This window comes from Protopterus annectens, chromosome 7.part1, assembly GCF_019279795.1.
Source record: "Protopterus annectens isolate FY-2018-M chromosome 7.part1, PAN1.0, whole genome shotgun sequence".
In the NCBI taxonomy this organism is placed as follows: domain Eukaryota; kingdom Metazoa; phylum Chordata; order Ceratodontiformes; family Protopteridae; genus Protopterus; species Protopterus annectens.
In genome coordinates, this window is record NC_056740.1 from 270,450,506 (window position 1) to 270,463,178 (window position 12,673).

Genomic DNA, 12,673 nt, shown 5'->3' on the forward strand with positions numbered 1-12,673 from the left:
AAACCAAAGAGGTGACGCAGGGGTTTCTCCTGCCCAACAACCACAATCTCAATGACTTTCCTCTACTACCGCCTACCAGGGAACAACTAGAAGCTCCCTTGGGCAGGAAATTATCTCTGTTTGCAAAAAACTGGCACAGACTGACAAAGGACAAATGGATTTTAGACATTGTAGACCGAGGGTACAGGTTTCATTTCCATGCCTTACCAAGGAAACAAGGCATGCCAAATCTACCACAACATCAAAGGGCAGAGGCTATCAAGCAAATCTCTCTGCTAACTCAAATGAAAGCAATAGAAAGAGTTCCACAACAAGAACAAGAACAGGGGTTTTACTCAAGACTGTTCCTTGTTCCAAGAAAAGAAACTCAGTGGAGACCAATACTGGACTTGTCCGCATTAAACACCTTTCTCATAGTACCGAAGTTCAAAATGCTGACTCTACAGCAACTCCTTCCCATGCTGGGCAAGGAGTCGTGGCTGATCACTCTGGACCTCAAGGAGGCATACCTGAATGTCCCTATCAGACACAGTTGCAGAAGATACCTCAGATTTCTTGCAGGGCCAGAGCATTATCAATTCTCAGCATTGCCATTTGGCTTATCTACTGCGCCCAGAGTGTTTACAAAATGCCTGGCTTCAGTAATTGCTCATTGCAGGCTCCAGGGTATACAAATCTACCCGTACCTGGACGACTGCCTCATACAAGCGGACGACAAATTGATGTTGACAAAAAATCTGGAATATGTCATACGATTACTTCAAGCTCTGGGATACACAGTCAACTTCCAAAAGTCAAGACTGCAGCCATCCCAGCAAATAATCTTCTTAGGAGCCAAACTAGACACAGCCTCTCAAATGGTTTACCTGACAGAAGACAAGCAAGAGAAGTTAACTCAATATTTCAAAGGTTTAGCAAAACTCACCCAGATGACTGCAAGGAGATTCCTACAGGCCCTGGGTTACATGGCATCCTGCATTCTACTGGTTCCATTAGCAAAACTACACATGAGAAAGCTTCAATGGTACCTAAAAAGCGTTTGGTCTCAGCACAGCAACAACTTGGAGACAATCATACCACTCATTCCATGCTTGCAAAAGGAATTCCAATGGTGGGCTTCGGTGAGCCAGGAAAACACAGGTTTGTCATTCAAAAAACCACAGATAACACAGACCATGACTACAGACGCCTCAGACCTCGGATGGGGGGGGCGCACATGGAAGGCAGGTGTATACAAGGACAATGGTCTCCAAAGGAAACACATCTGCATATAAATCAAAAGGAAATGCTGGCAGTAATGCATGCTATCGAGGCTTTTCAAAACCAACTCCAGCAAGGCCACTTAATGATATGGACAGACAACACCACTGTGATGTGGTACATAAACAAGCAGGGGGGCACTCACACTTACCCCCTTTGCAGACTGACAATGCAGCTTTGGGAGAAATCACTGAGTCTAAACATCCAGTTACAATCACAGTTTGTTCCAGGAAAAGACAATGTGTTGGCGGACAGCCTAAGCAGGAATTTCACAGATCCACACGAGTGGAGGTTGCATCCGAAGGCTTTCAGACAACTCACTTCGACATGGGGCAAGCCAGAAGTGGACCTGTTTGCCTCTCACCTCAATCATCTACTACCAAAATTTTGCACAAGGACATACCATCCAAAGGCTTGGAAAATAGATGCTCTTTCATTCAACTGGAGCTCCCTAGCAATCTATGCATTCCCACCTCTGCCACTGATGACCTCAGTATTACTAAAGATCAAAGCAGAGAAGCCCAAGGGAATATTAATAGCTCCGGATTGGCCAAGACAACACTGGTACCCACTACTGTGGGGCATATGTCACACCAGGCGGTGGGCCCTCCCTCAGTGGCCTCTACTTTTGACTCAGCACAATTTCGAAACACTGCATCCAAACCTTCAGACTCTGCAGCTAACAGCCTGGGAGATCCCATAAATGAATTCAACTTACCTCTCTCCAAAGAAGTTCAGCGGATACTAACAGAGGCTCGAAGACCGTCCACCAGAAAGGTTTACTTAGCAAAGTGGAAAAGATTCAGCAATTGGAATACCAGCAAAGGGCATGATGCATCATTACTGAACATCCCACTTATCTTGGAATATTTGGCAGATATGTTACAGAGTAGCCTCTCATATTCTTCAATAAAAATACATGCATCTGCTATTTCAGCTAGATACAACACTGATCCTCCTGTTTTTTCTCACCCCTTACTAAGACAATTCCTCAGGGGGATCAAGAACATTAAGCCACCAAGAAAGGCCCCAGTGCCAGCCTGGGACCTCAATTTTGTCTTAGAAAAACTGACTCTACCTCCTTTTGAGCCAGCAGCTTCAGTTGACTTGCAATTTCTCTCATGGAAAACAGCCTTCCTGTTGGCAATTACCTCAGCAAGAAGGGTTTCGGAACTACAGGCCCTAATGGCAATACCACCCTTTATCATTTTCCACAGAGACAGGGTTTCATTAAGGACCAACCCTACCTTTATGCCAAAGGTCGTATCTAGGGTTTCTCTAAATCAAGCCATTCATCTGCCTGCCTTCTTTCCCAATCCCGAGAATAAGGGGGAAAGGATTTTGCATACCTTGGATATTCATAGACAACTTCGATACTACCTGGACAGAACAAAGGCCAGTAGGAAGTCTGAACAGCTTTTTGTAGCTTACGCCCCTGCAGTCCAAGGAAAAGCTATTTCAAAACAGACTATTTCTAAATGGATTGGACATTGCATCAGATTCTGTTATTCCTTTCATGGAAAGACTGTTCCAGCCTATGTCAGACCACATTCCACCAGAGCTACAGCCACCTCTACAGCATTTTTAAGAGGGGTGCCTACAAAGGACATTCTAGAAGCTGCTACATGGAGCTCCGTGCATACATTCTCAAAACACTACACTCTCCCCCTGTATTCCAGATCCAGAGCAGGCTTTGCTTCAGCAGTCCTGCAGGGTTTGATTGCCACACCTTCTCTTTCCTAGAGCATACCTCCTCCCCCAGCTAAGCTATGGTATTCTACCCACATGTTATGACTGCATTTGCATTCTTGAAGGACATAGTACAGTTTTGTACCTACCATAAATGTAGATGTCCGAGAGACATGCAACTGCAGTCGGGTTTTCCCTCCCTCCATACCCCTCTATGCCTAGGGTCCACTCCTATCCCCCCCACTCTTAGCTGGGGATATCTGTTATGGTGTATTTGTTTTATTACTAATGTATTTGTTTGGAATCCTGTTTATGTCTACCAATTTGATTACAGCCTTCCTTGGAGGGCACCTGGCATCTGGGGCAAGAAACACTGAAGAAAATGGCGTCGGCTGATGCTTATGTACTCCAGCCGCTCTGACGTCGGAGAGAAATGCGACATCAGCCGACGTCGGACCCAGACTTTGGAATCCGGCCGACCGAGGGGTGCCTGAGGCAGGACAACCCACATGTTATGACTGCAGTTGCATGTCTCTCGGACATCTACATTTATGGTAGGTACAAAACTGTACTTTTCTTACATTGTGCAGATTGTGAAATGGGTTTATTTTAGGTATACAGTTGTGTAGAAGAAAGTGGTCTTTGAAGATGTAAAGGGTTAAAGCTGTTGCAGTACTCATCAGTGTTACTAAATTTCACCTGTCAAGTGCTTGTCACAGCATTACATTATGTTCTCCACCAAGGGAGTGACAGTCTGAGGATATTTTTACCTCTTTTCAGAAGGTAATGAGTTGAGTATCTTTTAGGGTCTGAATTTTGGTGTTCATAAAGCTTTTATTCTAAGGTGCTGTATGGGTTTTGCAAGGAGATTGTTTCACGGGTTACATTTAGGTATGAAATCTAGTAATTTGCATTGAAATAATGCTGCCAGTTTGAAAAGACAAATTGATGGTAGTCATACGTCCAGCTTAACGTTTTCTTCTTGTTAAGCTGGAGGACAGTGCTGTGAAGTGCAGATGTAATTTGTGTGCACCTCTATCAGGAAAAATGCATGCAGTGGCCATGGATTGTGTTGGGACTTTTATATTTCTGGTCACGTTATCATTTGAGTGGCAGACTGTATTTCTGTTTCGTATTTCCTAGAGGAAACCCCATAATTTGTACTAGAATGATGGCTTTCAGTGTGGTATGATTTTTCTATATTTTTTTTTATGCCTAAAGTGAAGGGCACTCTTTGTGAATTGTGTGTACTTCCAAATCAAGCTGTGTGGGTAGAATTTCCTTAGCTATGTGACCCTGACAGATGTAATTTTTTTGTACCAAGGCTGTCTAGCAGCCAGTGTTGTGTTTTTCCTTCTCTACCCAGATCCAGTTGACAGGCTGCCAAACTTGAGTGTGAGGCGCTGAAAGGGTGAATCTGAAAACAATGGAGAAAGCTCAATCACCCTGTAGAGTCCTAATTTCTTGGGAGGTGTGTGGTTTCCGTGTAAGAGTTTCTGTTACAGATTTCTCCAAGAAAATCCCACGATGGAGTTGACAGAATCATAGAAGATACCGAAAAGCAGCTGTTCATCTGACTTGTTTTCATTGAAGCTGCATGGTCTCAAGAAGTCCAAATGTGTGTGCTGTGTGAGGAAGTTGATGGAGTGAAACATACTGCTGACGTGGATCTCTAGAGCTTACAGTATATACAAGGCTTTTTCTGTTGCGGTAGGAAGCACCTTGCCTATATTCGAAAAGTTGTTATTTCATTTTCAGGACAGCAGTTGATATATTCATTTATTACACTAGGAAATAGAATTCTTCTTTAAAAAAGTTTTTTAAAGCTGATTCTCTGTGTTAGGTGTTTTTCCCTTTTTTGTTACAAACACTAGATGAAACGGGATTGTAAAATGTTTATGGTAAAGGTTGGCATATCTGCAGATGTATCACATATCAAATCGGTGTTAAAATGAGTTCACGAGCCTTTTTGCTGCTTGTAATTTCTTACCTGGTGTAAAAGTTCGAAGCAAGGAATTTACAGTCCCAACTTCTATTTTCTTTTCTTATTTTTCGCAAATTTCTTTTTCTTTTTTTTTTTTTGCAAAATTTCTTTTTTTTTTTTTGTCCAATGTTTGTTTTAGCCCCTACCATGAAAAGAGAAGAAGAATGTGCAGAAAAATCAATATGCATTACAAAGTTTTTCCAAAGTTCTGCATCTAAGTTTTGGGTGTCTGCTTTGTGAGTATGACAGACTGCTTTGAGATTGGATCAGCTGTAAGAGAAAAGTGAGTAATTTTCTACTAACTTAGTCTAAAAGCAAAATATCTGTTTTGAGATCAGTACATCTGTTTAGAACAAGTGCTTTGCTAAGAAGCGTAGTTAATGGTTATACAGGCCCTTATTTTTGTTAAACTGGACCTCACATGAGATGTAAGTAGTTCTGTTTTTGGGGAGATTAGTTAGGCCAAACTCCTGTTTTTTATTTTTTTATTTATTTATTTTTTATACTACCTTCAGCTGGCGTGTCTGGAACTCTGTAAACGTTAGATGCTTCTTTTATCTTGCATGTAGGGAGCATATTAATAAGTTGGGAAATGTTTTACTTTACTTTTGCAGAGGCGATTTGGGCAGGTATACGAGTGGATGGGAGTCCAGGAAGAGCAGGGGATTGTGTGCTGAGAAAACACTGCGTGTATCCACTTTCCTTGAAGGTACCTGTAAGACGTATCTGATGTAATTGTTAATGCATTAAAGCCTTATGTTAGAGGAGTATTAATGTTCATATTTTGCAGGCCAGTTTAGACGTACTTTGTAAAACTGAAGCATTTTCTTCACCCTAAATGTTACGTTAGATGCGAGCTGAGAATGACGTGCACCAAAATGTTGAGGCTGTAAGTATTCTGATTTGCAGTCCTTGTTTTAGGGGTAGGGAAGCATTGCTTCTGTTTAGTATTATTAGCTTTGCAAAGGTAGCACCACGAAGGATAACTTTGAAGTATGGAAGGGAAGAATATCGACTTACATCTGTGAAATGCTTTGGCTTGAGCACGCTGTTCCCAACGTGAAGTGGCCCTGTTAGCATGAGATGATCTTTACCATTGTTTCTTTCTTTTTCACCTCGTTGTTACCAGATCCCATGCCAGATGTTTGTATTTTCCACACAGGCACTGGGGAGAATTGGAATTTCAGTAGAAGTTTGACCTTAAAAGATGTATATCTTGCAGTGTGACCTTGTTGCAGTCGAGTATTGTAAAAGATTCCTTGTGTTCCTGACTTGGAGTGATGTGCTTTCACACCCCTGACTGAGGAGCTGAAAGGGAGAATCTGAAACAACGGGGGTAATATCAGTTACCCTATAGAGTCTTGACTTGGGTGGAGGATTTTTCGTCCGAGACGATTATGTCTAGATTTCATGCAGGAGGACTTGAAGTATGGAAGCTGCCTGTAGACAAGTTAAAGTATTCTGCAGTCTTGTTTGACGCTGTGTTGGTCAGCAGTGAACATTTATTGCAGTTTCCCTGCTTGATATTACTTTGGATTGAAATCTTTGATTTCTACAGCTATTGCAGTCATTGAGGATTTCCTCCTATTCGAGTAGCATGCATGTTGCCTGTATTTTGAAATGCAGGTTTCTGTATAGGTTTAGGGAAAAGTAGTTTGTGTAGAATGGTCCAAGGAAAGGATTCCTTTTTTACTGAAAATGTAGTCCCCATGATTTAGCTGCTTTGTTGTTTGAAGTCTGAGTGCTTTTCTTTTTTCAGCTGGTGCTATTTCAGAAATAATACTTCCTTTTGATATAAACACAGGATGCAGTGGGAATGCATCTGATGTTTTTTTTATAGGTTAGCCATATTTGCAGGCTTGGCATTTGACGGTGTCTGTTTTGAACTAAGTAGAGGTACCTTTTTCTTTAGTGTGCATTTTAATTATTGTATGTCTTGAAAATAGTTAACTCACAGCTGTAAGTTTATGCTTGTTTGTTTGCACTTTTTGTTTCTTTTGCAGATTTTTAGTGTTTCTTTCCAGCCTATCCCAGGGAAAGTCAAAAGGAAAGACCCAGAGAAAAGTACACCATCTATTAAGAATTCTTTGCAGACCAGTTCAGCTAAGATGCGGGTGCAACATTGAGTAAGATGCACTTCTTTTGAGATTAGTACAGCTATGGAACAAAAGAGAATTGGGAAGAGATCAGTGTGGAGGATGGTTTCTACAGTAGAGATGTGCATAACATATTTTTATTCTGTGGATTAAAAGTAGAAACTTTTTGAACTTCGCGTTCCTGACCTATGGTTTACTTTGAAATTTTACTTTGTTCCAGAGTGGTGTGGTTTTGGCGCTTTTTTTTTTTTTTTTGTTTTGTTTGTTTTTTTTTTTTTTTTTTTCATGGAAGGGGAAGGAAAAAAATTTTTTTTGTTTTTTTTTTACATGGAAGGGCAAGGAAGTTCAAGTTTTTTAACTCTTACCCAAGGAGGTATATTAACGGATACATCTAATGGTTCCATTGTTCTTAAGCAAGAAGGAAGAATGAAGGGCTGTACTGCATCAGCGTTTCCCCCTGCTACCAACAAAGGGGGAACTTTTCAGAGATTTGATGAGGCACTTAATGGTTGGTTGGTGCCTCCATCAAATCCGTTTGATGGATTACACTCTAAGAAATTTTCAGCATTTCCTACTGTTAACTATAGTTAAATGTTTGGGCAGTTAGAAAAAGAGCTGCTTAAATTAAAAAGGTTGCAGTGGGACAATGCTTATTTTGACTGTTGTTTAAAATCACAACGAGTGCCGAAGGGCTTGAGAGTGTCAGTAATGCCAGCTGGGTCTAATTATCACCGAGTTTCTAAACAAATGGGTGGAACTAAATCAATGAACTGGCTTACAATATGTTGAACTGTTGCTTGTGTTTAAAAACAGAAAATGGAAGATTTAAACCATAACATCCGAGTATCCTTTTTTAAACTGAAAGATTCACTGACTTCTGATAATTTTGAGTCAAAGCTGGGTTTGACTCAAGATAAACTGAATAAATAGAATGAGGTGTTAAAGAAACGTAAAACTGGTAAATATTTGCGAGATAAAGCATATTATGAAGTTGTGAATGAAAAAAGACCAGCTGAAGTTCAAGGCGGAGCTAGTATGTCAGCAACAAATGAGAGAACTGAAACAGAGGCTGTATCAGTGGGAGAAAATGGCCCAAGAAATGCTAGTACCTCTAATGAAGAAACAACTGTGACTATTAATACCAAAGAAAAAGATAATAGTTTGTTGGAAAAAGCTAAGCAGGATTTTCAAAGCAACAAAATCAGTCAGTTGGTGAGGGTTTATCAACGCAATGGGAAAGACAGCAGATCTTGGGCAGAAATAGCAGCAGTTCCTCACAAGAATTTGCAGAGGAACAACAAAAGACAATACAACAAGCGCTGAGTCTGCAAGGTACTGTTGATTCTGCTTTGTTATAGTTAATTTATCTGACATCACTTTAAATGAAAAATTGTGTGTGTTGCAAAAAGGTTGGAACTTTGTACCTGCTAAAAGAGCTGATAAGTGCAATACCATTAATGCACTCGGGGACTATGTGAGGAAATTAAACTTTAAATGTTTATTTCCTAACAAGGTTCAGGAACCTTTATGTTTTGTTAAGCCTAGTACATATAACCCGCCTTTGAAAAAAAGAACTTGAATTGTTCCAAATGTTATGTGAGCAGCAAATTATAGAAATGTTTAATAATAAACCTTCTTATAAATATTTTAATATGAATCCTGTACAAAAAGAAATGTTAGATAATTTGTTGAACATTGAAGCTTGTTTTAGTAACGAAAGCTGATAAGGGTAATGCTTTAGTAGTTTTAGATAGGAATGTATATGTGCAAACTATGAATGAAATGTTGTCAGACCAAGCATTTTATAGTAAGTTGTTGTTCAAAGAAATTAAAAAACAGTATTTGTTCATAGATGGACAAATTGAAGAATGGTTTTTGACATGGCAAATTGCGAAGCAAATTAGGGATTTTTTGGTGGTTCCAGCTCCAAAAATTAGTTGTATATTTGGGCAGCCAGAAATCCACAAAAATTTATATAAGCCACCTATGCGCCCAATAGTAAGTAGTAGTGGAAGTAAAACAGAAGCATGTGCCATCTATGGAGATAAACACTTACAACAAATAGTGGTAGACAATGATGTGATGCATGTATAAAAGACTCCTTTGATTTTAAAAATAAGGGAGCTAGAAATAGACGAAAATGATTATCTTGTTATACTTGACATTAAGTCCTTATATGAAATAGTTAGGTTTGAACTAATTAAAGCTAGAAAGCTTTCACATGATACAGTGGGGCTTATAATGGAAATGTTAAATTTACGTTTAAGCTATAATTTCTTCGAATTTAATAGTGAGCTATATAAACAAACGAATGGTGTAGCTATGGGGGCAGCAATGGCCCTGAGCTGTGCAAATATTTTTATGCAGGGATGGGAGAGAGTTCATATTTATGAAAGTATATATAAGTGTAATTTTATATTCTCTAAACGTTTTATTGATGATGTTTTTCTTCTTTTGAGAGGGGATGGTATTGATCTATTTCTGAAGTATTTAAATGAGGTATGTTCTTATTTAAAATTTACATCAGCCTGTGACAAATTGAGTATCAACTATTTGGATTTAAATATTTATAAGGAAGATAGGGGTCTCTGCACCTCTATATATAAAAAAGTTTCAAAATAATGCATATCTGCATTACGTTAGTTTACATCCAAACAAAACTAAAAATAATATAGTTAAGAGTCAAATGAAAATGGTAGATAGGTTAACTGACAAGAAAAGTGATTTTGTCAGAGAAAGTGAGGCTTTATGTGCTAATTTTGTGAGTAGAGGGTATCCTAAGAAAGTAGTAGCAAAAGCTCTAGAAGAAAGTCAATGTAATAGACACAAGCTAAGAGTGTCTGAAAATGTTAATAAAAAACAAAGTGATTTTGTGACGTCAATGCAGATAGAAAACAGCATAGATACTGTTTCCATTAAAATATTGTTATTAATAACTGGAAATTATTTAATTCTGATGCAGAGATGATGAAAGTTGAGGGAGATAGACCATTATTTGTACAGAAAAAGGGAGGAAGTTTTAAAAATTTATTTCAAGCTAGAGTAATCCCTCCAACCCCCCCCCCCCCTCCATTTCTCTACCCACACAGAATAGGGTTATTAATACAGGAATGTGTAAGTGTTTAAATTGTAATATGTGTAACTTCTTGATGACAGATGTCAAACAACTAACAGTGGGAGGGCATGTGATAACATTACAAGGAAAATGTAGCTGCAAATCTAGATTTATTGTTTATTTAGGCATATGTATGTCATGCAATTCATTTTATGTGGGGCAGACAACTAGAGAATTAAATAGACGCATTTATGAGCATAAATATGCAATACCTGTGAAAGATGAAAAAATGCTTTTGGTAAACATTATAAAAATAATGCACGTTGTCAAGTGAATTTCAAGTTTATTGTGTTAGACGAAGTGATAAATGTGCACAATAGATTTGATGCTGAAGATGAGCTAGGGTGGACGGAATATGTTTGGCAAATTAAACTGAATGCATGCTATCCACCTGGAATGAATGATAGGTCTGATTTTGTTCCATGTTTAAAAAAGAGGAAGTTACATCAAAATTAAATGGTCGTGTTTGTTTTAGTAGTATTTTAAGTTAGTAGTATTTTACTATATTATTCAGTCTGAGGAAATCTGAGTTGGATAAAAGCACTTACTGATTTATGAGTCTGTGGATTAAAAGCAGATTTTTTTTGAACTTCGTGTTCCTGACCTGTGTTTTACTTTGAAATTTGTGTAATACATTAAAAATATGTAAATGGGAAACATTAATGGATGTTCTGTCCAATATTTTCCTTGATGTTCATCGTGCATACAGCTGCAGTCCTTACATATGGGTTATCCTGCTGTCAGGCGGGTCCTCGGTCGGCCGAATTCCAAAGTCTAGGTCCGGCGTCGGTTGTCGTCGCTTCTTCCCTGACGTCAGTGCGACAGGGGTATAAAAGAACCAGCCAACGCCATTTTCTTCAGTCTTTCTTGCCGCGCGTTGCCCGAAGCAGAAGCAGTTCGCAAGTGCCGTTCGGCCAGCTCCTGAGATTACGAAAATTTGGAATCCGAAGTCTTCTTAAAAGCTAAGTACCCCATTGGGGAAATTTTTCTTGCCTCAGACCGATGTCAGACAAAGTTAATAATTGTATTTCTTGTGGGAAGCAAATACCGCATAAGGATTTCCATTTCCTCTGTATACCTTGTTTAGGCCCTGACCACGAGGTCTCGGCCTGCCGCTTTTGTGCTACATTCAACAAACGCACTATTAAGCGTCGGGCGGAGTTTGCCCAGCATTATTTTGGAAAAGCATTTAACTATACTATGTCGTCGGATACTCCGACTCCGGTTTTGTCTAAAAAACGAAAAGACAAGGACCGACACTTGAGGTCCGCGGCCTCTACCGACACCACGCCAAGGCCAGCTACACGTGGTCCGGTTCTCAGTGAGGCACCTACGCAGCCCCTGCCAACTGACGACCTGCTTTTGACGGTGTCTCCTGTACCCAAGGTCGCAGGCTCCTCGGCCCACACCCCAACTACAGATACCGAAGCCACTGTCGGAGTTGAAACTCAGAATGTGGACAGGTCCACCTCCACTCAAGGTGTCTTCAGACCTTCCTCTTCTTTTTCTATCAAGGCTTTCACTAAGTCTAAAGCAACCATGCACTCTAAGAGACCAGCTGCACTGGGCCCATCTCCAGGCCCCATGCCTAAGAAACAGATGCTTAAAATGGCTGAGGATTTAATTACTCTTATCAGAGGTTCTCAGCCCCCTCCAGTCAAAAGGCCCAGAGTGGAGGAAGATTCCCCCTCCTCTGATCAGGGCTCCATTATTTCAGAGCACTCTGATGATCTGGAACATTCTTACTCCCCTTTTGAAGACTCTGATGCGGAGGAGTCCATTCCTTCTGTATCTCCCCCTGAGGATTACTCATTTGGGGAAACTTTGCATACCTTAAGGGAACACTTCCACTGGGAAGGCCAGGATTATTCTGATTCCAAGAAAAGGCTCAGGGAATTTCTTTTGCTTCCTCAGCACAGGCCTTTGGCTATACCTCCTGTCATGGACATTCTAGATGATGTTTACTCGGAGGCCTGCCTTAACCCTATTCTCTACCTCCAGCTCCAGTTAAGCCTGACAGGTACTACAGGGTCCCTGACTCACACCAATTTCTTTACAAGAGCCATGCTGCTGACCCAGAAACCATCTCACAGGGCCCCAAGGGAGTTAAGGCCTCCATTGCTAAAAATCCTTTGCCTTCCGAAAGAGATTCCAGATCCTTAGAAAGGTGGGGAAAAAAGGTATATACCTCTGCTACCTTATCTATGAGGGCCTTAAACTGTCAGTTTCATATGCTAAAATACCAACAGTTTATGTTATCACAATCGAAAAGTAAAATGTCACAACCTGAACAACCAGATTTGAAAGAGTTGCAGGACTTGATACATAGTGCAGAACAAGTGGGTAAGCATACCTTACAATGTGGTTTTGGTGCTCTAGAGGCCTCATGCAGAGCTGCTGTTATAGGATCAGTCATACGTAGGCATGCCTGGCTTAAGGAACAAGCCTTACCTGATCATGTCAAAGCTAAATTACTAGACGCTCCTCTTCAAAAGGATGTACTATTTGGTTCTAATGCTGAGGAGGTAT

General features: G+C 40.1%; 1 long non-coding RNA gene across 1 annotated transcript; it reads left to right on the forward strand.

Moving 5' to 3' along the window:
- Nucleotides 1–5,067: 5,067 nt before the first annotated feature.
- On the forward strand, nt 5,068–10,733 carry LOC122807728. The gene is made up of 2 exons (XR_006365720.1): nt 5,068–5,642; nt 6,937–10,733. It is a non-coding gene; the product is annotated as an uncharacterized LOC122807728 (long non-coding RNA).
- Nucleotides 10,734–12,673: the final 1,940 nt, after the last annotated feature.